General features: G+C 36.6%; 1 pseudogene; it reads right to left on the bottom strand.

The window, feature by feature from the left end:
* Positions 1 to 370: 370 nt before the first annotated feature.
* On the bottom strand, positions 371 to 10106 carry LOC125075504 (annotated as a pseudogene).
* Positions 10107 to 10786: the final 680 nt, after the last annotated feature.

Raw genomic sequence — 10786 nt, 5'->3', positions numbered from 1 at the left:
ACACCATAAATATGTATTACAAATAATCTCCACTAAATTCAGGGTTTCTGGAAGAGATCTCTTGTTAGAGATAAGTTATCCCTTTGTACACAATTTTCATTTATATAATTTTCTGTATACTCTGTTGGTACATAAATAAATAAATAAATAAATAAATAAATAAATAATATGGTGCGGTAAGCTAAATTATCCTTTATGTGTAGGTGGGCTAAGTAGCGTGCGACCTCAGCTGGCGTGGGCACACGCTGATCGATGCCACTGCTTTCACACCAGCGCGACCACTTCTTCCATACCGGGATGTAAGTTTCGAGTGTAGAAACGCGCCAGCAGGATGACAAAAGCTGTCTCTCTTCCTCAGACCAATTGTGGGTCAACGAATCCCACCCGAAATGAGCCAAGCTTCCAGGTGCAGTCTGTCCACTTGAGCCGGTGGCCGCGCTGTGGATGTGTCTATGAGATTCGTCTCCAAATCTTGAATTTTCCTCGGCCGAGTTAAAGATCTGTTTTTGAGGTCTGGGCGCCAAAATGGTTTCTTCCACTTGGGTGTTATTAGTATGAATTTGCCTGATGCTGAGTTGAGGTGTTGCAGCACTCGAGGCAGGAGGCTGGGTGGAGCGAATATCCAGGCCAGGTCGTAATGCCAATGCCTGCTGAATGCCTCGTGAAAGCAAGCGTTCGAGTCTGCCAAGTCTAACGAGACATAATTTGGAACAACATGTGCGAGGCTTGACGCGAATAGGTCGATTTCGGGCGTTCCCCATGCGCCCAAGATCTTTTCTGAGGCCTCTGGCATTAGCCGCCACTCGGGAGCGGCGCGGTTGCGCGAAAGGTTATCGGCTTCCATATTGTAAACTCCCGGTAGGTGGTGTGGGAGGAGTACAATGTTGAGGCTGTCCACCAACGTCAGCAGAACCTTGGTCAGCTCTAAGAGGCCCTGACCTGGTCCCACCTTCGTTTCTTATGAAGGCAATCACGGTCCGGTTGTCGCTTTGCAGAATCACTGTGGAGACTTTCAAATTTTTTGCTTCGGCTGATATTGCGGCGATCACTGCATACATTTCTTTCATGTTGCAGTGCCAACTTTGTTGCTGCCGAGCCCAAGCACCCTGTAACCTCTTGTTGTTGACTAATGCTCCCCATTGTATATCGGAAGCGTCCGTAACAAGGTAATTTGTCGTCGTCATCTCGTGATGGATTGGTGTCACTTGATGAATGTTGTCCAACCACCATTCCAAATTTTGACGGACTTCCTCTGAGAACTTCATTAGAGCTCGAGGGTTCAGGCGAAGCTTGTTGCTTTGGCGCTGCAAAGTTCGGCAATGCAACCTTCCCCGGTGGGTGATGAAGGTTGCAAAGTTGAGATACCCTAAGAGGCGTTGTGCCTGCTTTAGGGTCCAACTGCCTGCTGCGAGTCGCGCTTGTATGTACCGACTGATTTTTGAGACCTTTTCTTGGAGAAAGGGACTTGGTGTTCAAACTCAAAACTCAAACTCAAATTCCTTTATTCAATATAGAAGTATTACACTTTCTTATTGATTGTCAAGTTAAACACTACCACCGGTTCGGAAAAAGAAAACACCCTGACCTGAGAAGAACCGGCGAAAGAAACTCAGCGGGACTTTTTTTTTTTACGTCAAATTAATTATATACATAATTATATATGAGTAGAAACAGCCAGGAGGCGATCGTTTCATTCCCAAGGTGTGCTATCAAACATAAACTCACTAATTGTATAGTAACCTTTCGCACACAAGCGTTCCTTAACAATTTTTTTAAATTTTGCAACAGAAGCATTTTGAACGCTTTCTGGGATCCTGTTGTAGAAGCGTATACATTGCCCCACAAAAGAGTTACTGACTCTATGCAGTCGAGTAACAGGAGTAACAAGATTGTGTTTGTGAGAATCACATTTTCTCATAAAAACATTAATATTTTTCCGTACATACAAAATATTACAGAATATATATTGAGAAGCAACAGTCAATATCTTAATTCCTTTAAATTTATACCTCAAAGATTCCTTGGCTCCCAGGTTATAGATTGCGCGAATAGCCCTCATCTGCAGCACAAATATAGTATGGATAGCGGCTGCGTTACCCCAAAGCATAATACCGTACGACATTATACTTTGAAAGTAACTGAAATAAACTAGGCGAGCCGTATCAACATCGGTAAATAATCTAATTTTTTTGACCGCAAATGCCGCAGAACTCAGTCTACCCGCCAATCCGTTTATATGGGGGAGCCACTGTAATTTGGCATCAAGAGTAAGGCCAAGAAATTCAGTTGTTTCAACTGGATCCATCGATTCCCCATTGATAAGTACATCGGGTTTTACATTTTGCACGTTTGGTGTGCTAAATTTTACAATTTTAGTTTTTTTATTATTCAGCCTAAGATTATTTACGCTAAACCAGTGTACTATATCAGATATAGCATTGTTTACATCGTCATACTGTACCTGTTTCCTATTAATTTTAAAAACCAAAGAGGTATCATCAGCAAACAATACTATATCATGTTTGTTCCCAACAAGAAAGGGCAAGTCATTAATATATATGAGGAATAGAAAAGGTCCAAGAATTGATCCTTGTGGGACCCCCATACCAACTAAGACCCCAGGAGACCTTGTCCCTTTAACGTCAACCCTCTGAATTCTATTGTTAAGATAAGAAGTCAGAAGGTCAAGTGCACATTCTCTAATTCCATAGTGATAAAATTTCCTGACCAGAGTTTCATGTTGAACACAATCAAAGGCTTTGGATAAGTCGCAGAAAATCCCTAAGGCATCCTGCGACCTCTCCCAGGCTTCATAGATATTACTTATTAGTTCGATACCTGCGTCGGTAGTCGAGCGACCCCTCGTAAATCCAAATTGTTTTCTATGAAGCAGATTGTATCTATTGAAATGTGCCAGAGACTACCTCTATTGTCTTAGAATTTAATTTAAATTATTTGGAACATGTTCCAAAATGTATGGTCTTGTGTTATACTGCTCAATAGAAGCAGTTGTCTGGTCAACCAAACAATTGGTTGATTTTGTAAGAATAAAATATGATAGCATGCTTGCTATCTGTCTCTTATAAAAATTGGATAGGTGACACCTATCACATGTCAATAAACATAAATTATTATTAATTATATTATTGATATCAATTAATTCCATTTTATTATTGATGTCATTTTTTGATACATAATTACTATTGGTCATTATATGTAACATATTATTTAATTTAAACCTAATTGCATTTTCCTGTGGCATTTCTTTAATATAAGGAAATGTGAACATTAATATTCTTTCTACATTTAAATTTAATAATTTAGAGTAATAATTATCAAGATTTTTTTTGTTCACATTTCCCCTTCTCCCAACTAATATAATTAGTGGTAGTAGAAGGACAATGAGTACAGTTCAAAATACTATTCATTATATGTGAATAACTTGCACCTGGCATACTATAATTTGTTACTAATTGTCCCTTACACATGTCATTGAGCAAAACACCCATATCTCTTCCCATTCCATCACTATAAATTTTAGTACATTTTTTGGTAGGAACATGATGTGTTTTGCTTGGTATGGCGCTGACATGAGCTGTTGACTGAGATGGAGGCATACCAGTACACAGCCCCGAACGATCCCCAGTGTCAGAAGCGTCCTGACAATCACACGCATAGTGTTTTATGAGAGAGTCAAAGCGCTCCGAATTATATTTACTTAGGTCTAGTGGATCGTTCATGGCAGCGATATGACCAGAGATTTCCTTTTGGGACATTTCATATTTTTTTGATATGATCTCTAATGAGTTTTTTTAAATATGATATCTCAGCCTGAAGAGCATTCACATCAGCCTCATAACCTTGTCTCATATCTTTCACATTCTTATTATACTCAACCATTTTTAATCTGAGTGTATTTCTTTCCTTACTAATTTTTTCATAATTAAGATAATTATTTCTAGATTTTATTAATTTTCGTGTTTTCTTAATATATTTATTAATTTTAATGTATTTCTTGAATTTATTTTTGCTTAATACTAGACTGGAAGAACCCATGTCATCACCAGTCAAATCAATTGTCGAAATGTCATTCTTACTGGTCCCCGCTCACCATTCGACACTAATGTGGTTGTATGTCCAACCAGTTCATCATATAGACACTGTTGATTTGTGTATCCCAATTTATCCCCAGAAATTCTATTGACCTTGTCGGAGAGACGATGGACTTTTCCAAGTTGACGTACCATCCGAGACTGGTTAAGAATTGGACAGCTAGTTTCACCTGGGCTTCCAGCTGGTTCCTGGACTGATGTGCCAGGAGATAGTCGTCCAGGTAGACAATGAGGACTCCGTCCTTGTATCGAAGCATTTCTGCAGTCCAGTTCGTCACAGATGCGAACATTTTTGGGGCCGCTGCTAAACCGAACGGGAGGCAGGTCATCTGCCACAATTTGCCTTCGTAGCTGATGCGTAGGTAGCGCCTGTGCTGTACTTTGATAGGCAAGTGGTAATAGGCTTGGCTAAGATCTAATTTGGCCATCCAATCTCCTGATTGAAGGAACTTGGGCGTCTGATGGTGATTTATCAAGTTGAAATGTTTTGGTGACAAGTATCGATTTAGGGCTTTCAGATTGAAAATAACCCGATTTTTTCCGTTGCTCTTTGTTATGATAAACAACGGGGAAATAAAACTTGGGGTAAGGGGTGCAGGCTCTAGAACTCGAGTTTGAATCATTTTTTGTAGTTCGTTAGACATTAATATTGACTTTGGAGTCTGGTACTCCTTCAAAACTTCTTTTGTTGGAAAAATTAATGGAGGTGTTTGATTGAAAGGAATGCGGGCACCTGATACCATCTTTAATATAGCCTGTGGAGGTTTCAAGGCGGCCCACTTCTTTTGAAAGAGACTTAGACAACCCCCCGTAAAACCACTCAACTCATTTACTTTTAAAATTTTGTTTACTTTGTCTGTGGCTTTTATGTCCCCCCTTTTGGTATGGCTCCGTTGCCTGCATCGTGTTGTTCCATCGACTATATGTTAGTTATGCTGAGAAAACTGCCGCTAATAACGAGGTATTGTTACCTATTTGATTTTATCGTTGGGTAGTCTAGAAATAAAAGAATAATATTTCATTAATTATTTATATTTTTATATGAGGTCATATACCCAATTACATAATATATTTATAACTCACCATCGACTTCAACGTCCAACAATTTTTTTTTGTTTTTTTTTTTTTCTGGGTCTCACTTTTCTTGTTCATTATTTAAAATAAACGCAGAATAAACAAATAATAATACTAACATGCACGTCTCACGACCACCGGCGCACGTGGCATTCTGATGACATTCCCAGTTGTCTGTAACTGGTTTTGTTTTTTTTTTTTTACAAAATAATAGATACCTATATTGAAAAATTACTATTTAATGTGTGCAGATTTATTTAATTAATATATTATATATTTAATGTCTATTGTCTATTCTATATATATTTATTTAAGTATTTGTAATAAAACGCCTTTCTTCTTATTTATTAATATAATTCAGTACTTTCACAGTGAACATTTAATACAAAGTACCACTGTTATACTGACAATACTAAGTACTAGGGACAATAATTACGACCAGTTGACCAAGTGACTCTTGTCAGTGCTCCAGACCAATTAAAATTCTCGACCAGCACCCCGGTATTTTTATAATGCTCCCCATCATAGTCAAATCACTTACTTTTTTAACAATATTGAATAAAATAATCAAATCACTTACTTTGTTTTTTAACAATATTAAATAAAATAGTCAAATCACTTACTTTTTTAACAATATTGAATAAAATAATCAAATCACTTACTTTTTTAACAATATTGAATAAAATAATCAAATCACTTACTTTGTTTTTTAACAATATTAAATTAAATAGTCAAATCAAATACCCTTTAACAAGCTTAAATGTCAAATGAAAGACTTACTTAAAAACTAATGTAATTGCTTTAGAACATAGATAAACTAATAAAACAAGTAATATTTAAAAATAAAATACAAATTTTGAAAATCATCACATTCGGCCATCCGACAATGTGTTGCCTCCCGGCACACATACTTAACGTTTGTTTATTATTTATTCATTAATATTTTAACAATTATTTTGAAAATCATCACAAATTTTTGCTTATACAATTAAATACATATTTTTATTAAGCTTAAACTAGTCGCAATTATTTACAAAATTTATTTATCACTAGTTTCACTATCACTAGAATCACTTTTGTCCGTATTATCTACCTCTAATGCTTTTACATATATCCAAGGTCGAATTCTGTCAACCGCAATAACAGTGGAATAAGGTTTTCCTTTTTTTATAAAGCCAGGCACATCAGTTATCCTATAGCGGTCATTGCCTAAAACTTCATTAATTCTGTAAGGACCAACAAACTTTGACAGAAGCTTTGTACTTTTACCGTCATTATCAAAATTATTTCGAGAAATTTTAACCAAATCACCCACATTATACTTTACTGCGGGGACCCGATTTGAATCATGAATTTCTTTTTGTTTAACTTGATGCTTTTTAATATTGTCACTTATATGCTTTCGAAATTCTTGTAAATTATGACTACTTGTCGATGTTTCTGCATCGAGCTTGTTTGACAAAATATCGCGCATTTTTATCCCAAACATCGCTTCTGTCGCCGTTTGCTGGGTTGAGGCATTAACTGTGTTATTAATGCCCCACTGAATTTTTCCCAGACATTTGTCCCAGTCTCGCTCATGGCCGGAGAAGTTTTGTGTTGACAATGAGTTTAATATGGTTTGATTAAATCGCTCAGCCTGGCCATTTGCTCTAGGACAAGCTACTGCGTTTAAAATATGTTTAATGCCGAGATTACTACAAAACGCTTGAAAGGCTGTTGATGTAAAACACGTGCCACGATCAGATACAATTCTAGCTGGAATACCGAAATCATAAAATAGTTTTTCAAGAATTTTGACTGTACTTTTTGTTTTTAAGTCCCTGACTGCCCTTACAAATACGTATTTCGTAAACCCATCGACTATGGTAAGAATATGCGTATTTCCGTCTTTACTCCAAACAAAAGGTCCAAGGTGATCTAGATGAATCGTGTGAAATGGTATTTCGAACTTTTCTAAAGGGTATAAATATCCAGACCTTTGCTTTGATATGTTATCCTTATTATAAGCGCACTCTAAGCAAGCTGAAACATATTTCTTTACAAATTTTCTAAGTTTAGGAAACCAATATAAATGTTGTATTCGTTCAAGGGTTTTAGCATATCCCAAATGGCCAATATCGTCATGATTAGCGCGACATATTTGCCATCGAGCGCTTCGTGGAACAGCCAAACATAACCTATCATCTACTTTCCTATATACCACGTGATTCTTAACAACAAAATGTTTTTTAATGTCCCTACATTCTTGATCATCTTCAGGCTTAAGGATTTTAAAAATACGGGATATTTCAGGGTCTGCTAATTGCAACGAAAGGAGCCAATTTTCTTTTTCAATAGTATAAACATTAACAGATGGATTAACGTCTGGCTCCGCTAATAGTCTTGTGTTTCTGCTTAATGCATCAACGTGAGACATTTTGATACCTGGTCGGTATTCAATTTCGAAATGAAATTCACTTATTTGCAACCACCACCTAGCTATTCGCGGAACTAAATCTCTTTTAGTTAATGTTGTGCGAAGAGCAGCACAATCGGTGTAAACTTTAAAATGCATACCTAAAAGATAAACTCTGAATTTCTTTAAGGAACACACAACATTTCATCTATATTTTTAGATGGGATAAGAACGTCATCTAAATAAGCTAACGCGAATTCAAACCGTCGGTTACCGAGTATTTTATTAATCATCCTTTGAAAAACGGCTGGCGCATTAGCTAGGCCAAAAGGCATTCTTTTAAACTCAAAGTGCCCATCGGGTGTGACAAAACCTGTAAGATGTTGGAGCCATAGGGATTTGATAATACCCTGATGCAAGATCAAGGGTCGTAAAGAAACTATTACCACTAAGGTTAGATATTTGGTCTTCTATAAGGGGTAGTGAAAAACGGTCTTTTATAGTTTTATTATTTAAAGCACGAAAATCAACGCATAACCGTTGTTCACCAGTTTTCTTTTTAACCATTAAAATTGGACTGGCATAATTGGAGCTAGATTCTTGAATAATATCGTTTTGCAATAATTCTTCAATTGTTTCCCGAACTTGTTCTCGTTCATAGTGAGAGAGACGGTAAGGACGATAGATCACGGGTTTATTATCAATTAAATCTATACTCATTTCTACACCAACTGCACATCCTATTTCCGCGAGATTTGTAGCAAAACAATCGCGGTAACTCTGTAACAATGAATAAAGTCTGTCTAATTGTTTGTCATCTAGCCCTGGTCCAGTTTTAATGTCAGCTCTATTAAGCGGTTCTAAAGTTGACGGATCTCTTACTATTCGATTAACTTTACACAATTTATGTTCATTAAACGGGACAGCTCTTGTTAGCAAAATATTTTGACCGAGGACAATAGACTTTGGGGACAAATTAGTAACAACAAGGTTTCCCTTGCCGTTGGTAATATTAAAAGCGCCTCTTAAGAGGCGATACTCACAACCTGGTTTAAAGGAGTCATAACCATCGATAAGTACATCTCCGGAATAATTTGAATCGCTATGAACAGGGACAATACTAGTATTAGAAATTTCTACTGAAGTGGTGACATAGAACTTTATTAAACTTTCAAAACTGTCTATTTCGTCGGGGCATTTATAAAACGTTAGTTTGGAGCTATTCTTTAAGGCTGTAATAAACGGCAACTCTGTAAAATTTTGACCTACTATTAATGGCGTTTGCATATGTTCGTCATTTACAATTAAAACTTCGATAGTGGCTTCGATGTCATCAATCTTTACATCTACGTTAGATTTGTACAATGGTAAAACCGAAGATTGACCAAAACCTTTTACTACTGGGATGCCATCAAAATTCTTAGGTAATTTTAATGACTCTGCACTAGATAAACCTAAAAGTGTACATTCGCTACCAAAGTCGATATACGCTTCAAGATATTGATTATTAACAAAAATAGTTTTAAAATATTTATCATTGCGTTCATTGCAGGAGTTTATTTTTAAAGTTCGTTTTTCATGAGTACTCAATTCAGGACTAGATTTAGAATTTAAAGGTACAAATGGTTCCAACTTACACGCATCGTTATCGTGACCTACTCTTTGACATTGCTTACACTTAATGATTGGTTTTGGGCATTTATAATAAGGGTGACCCTTGGAACGACAGTTATAACAAGTAATGCTACTTGAATGAGAACTATTTGAACTTTGGCTATAAGAGTTTGATCTATGTGTTACACGTTCACGTAATTTATTCACAAGCGGCTGTGATTTTTGGGACGTTAGAAAATTAAGTAAATCTTCTGGTTCTGAACTATTTAGGGCCTGTGCACCGTTTCTAATAGTTCGATCACTAATTCCGTACAGGATACAATCAACAGCCTTTTTACCGGTAATTTCACATCTATTTAATAAACTTAGCTTATCGTAAAAATATTCGCGAAGACTTTCTTCATTACGTGAAGTACGATTTAACATTTCTTCCAAAAGACGCCCATAGTTATCCTCACTTGGGAAAGCCTTTTTAAGTTTTGTTGCCACTCCTCCCATGTGAAGACAACTGTGGGTAACGTCTCAAACCATCTTTTAGCTAATCCTACCAATTTTTGTAAAGAGAAATGAACAACTTGCTTCTCATTCCAGCCATATATAACGGCACACTCGTTAACTATACGTAACCAGAACTCAACAGTTTGACTTCTATTTGACGGATCGAATACAGGAATAACATTGTGAACATTGTTATTACTCAAAGAATATCTAGAGCTATCTTTCGTAATGTGCTTCATTAATTTGAATATATCTTCCTTAGTAAATTGTTTTCTGGTCTTACGCAACTTCCTTGGTACGGTGTCATTACTGGAACTAGACGATGAAGATGGGCTTCTACGTCTAGCCTTTTTGGATCGTCGTCGTCTTGGAGGCGTGCCAGGAGGAGTCCCAGCTGCATCATCAGACATCATTGATCGTTTACTGAAATTAAATTATACACGGCAATATTCATTTTCATATATATATATATATTTTTTTTTTAAATTGGAGAAAAAAAAAAAAAATTCATCGAGCAAACATAACTCTTATCATATTATTGACTAGGATATTATGATCGTAACTCATTATCCAGTGGAAACATACCAACAACAACCAACAACCCCAGCCACGCACCGACGCAAACAGCTATGTACACCAATATACGCAAAACTTTATCAAACTAGTGCTATGTAACAATACTGCGACAAGGTACTACCGGAGAGTAGCTCCGGCCACGTGCCCACGCGCACATCATTACACACAAAGAAATCACACAAGTTACGTTAGCTACAGTCGAAAGGTCGAAAAAAAAACAAAAACTAATTTAAACTTATTTAATTAAAAGAAATTACAATAAAACTTATTTCCTAATTAGCATGTCTAACCTACTCGATGTAAGTAATTCGAATGAATCAAAATAATAATTAAATTATAAAATCACATTTGCAATGTTACACCTTAGTTTGGTTCTCACGATGAAGGAATCGCTGCATCATCAGTCCTCTTGATGTGTGTGTACGTAACTCCTCCACCCTCAGATCAGCAACTATTTTAGAACATTGAGATAAAATGTTGCTGGCATCTTCTTGATTGATTCTGACGTTCCAGC

Source organism: Vanessa atalanta, chromosome W (genome assembly GCF_905147765.1).
Source record: "Vanessa atalanta chromosome W, ilVanAtal1.2, whole genome shotgun sequence".
Lineage (NCBI taxonomy): Eukaryota > Metazoa > Arthropoda > Insecta > Lepidoptera > Nymphalidae > Vanessa > Vanessa atalanta.
This window is presented reverse-complemented; position numbering and strand designations above follow the sequence as displayed.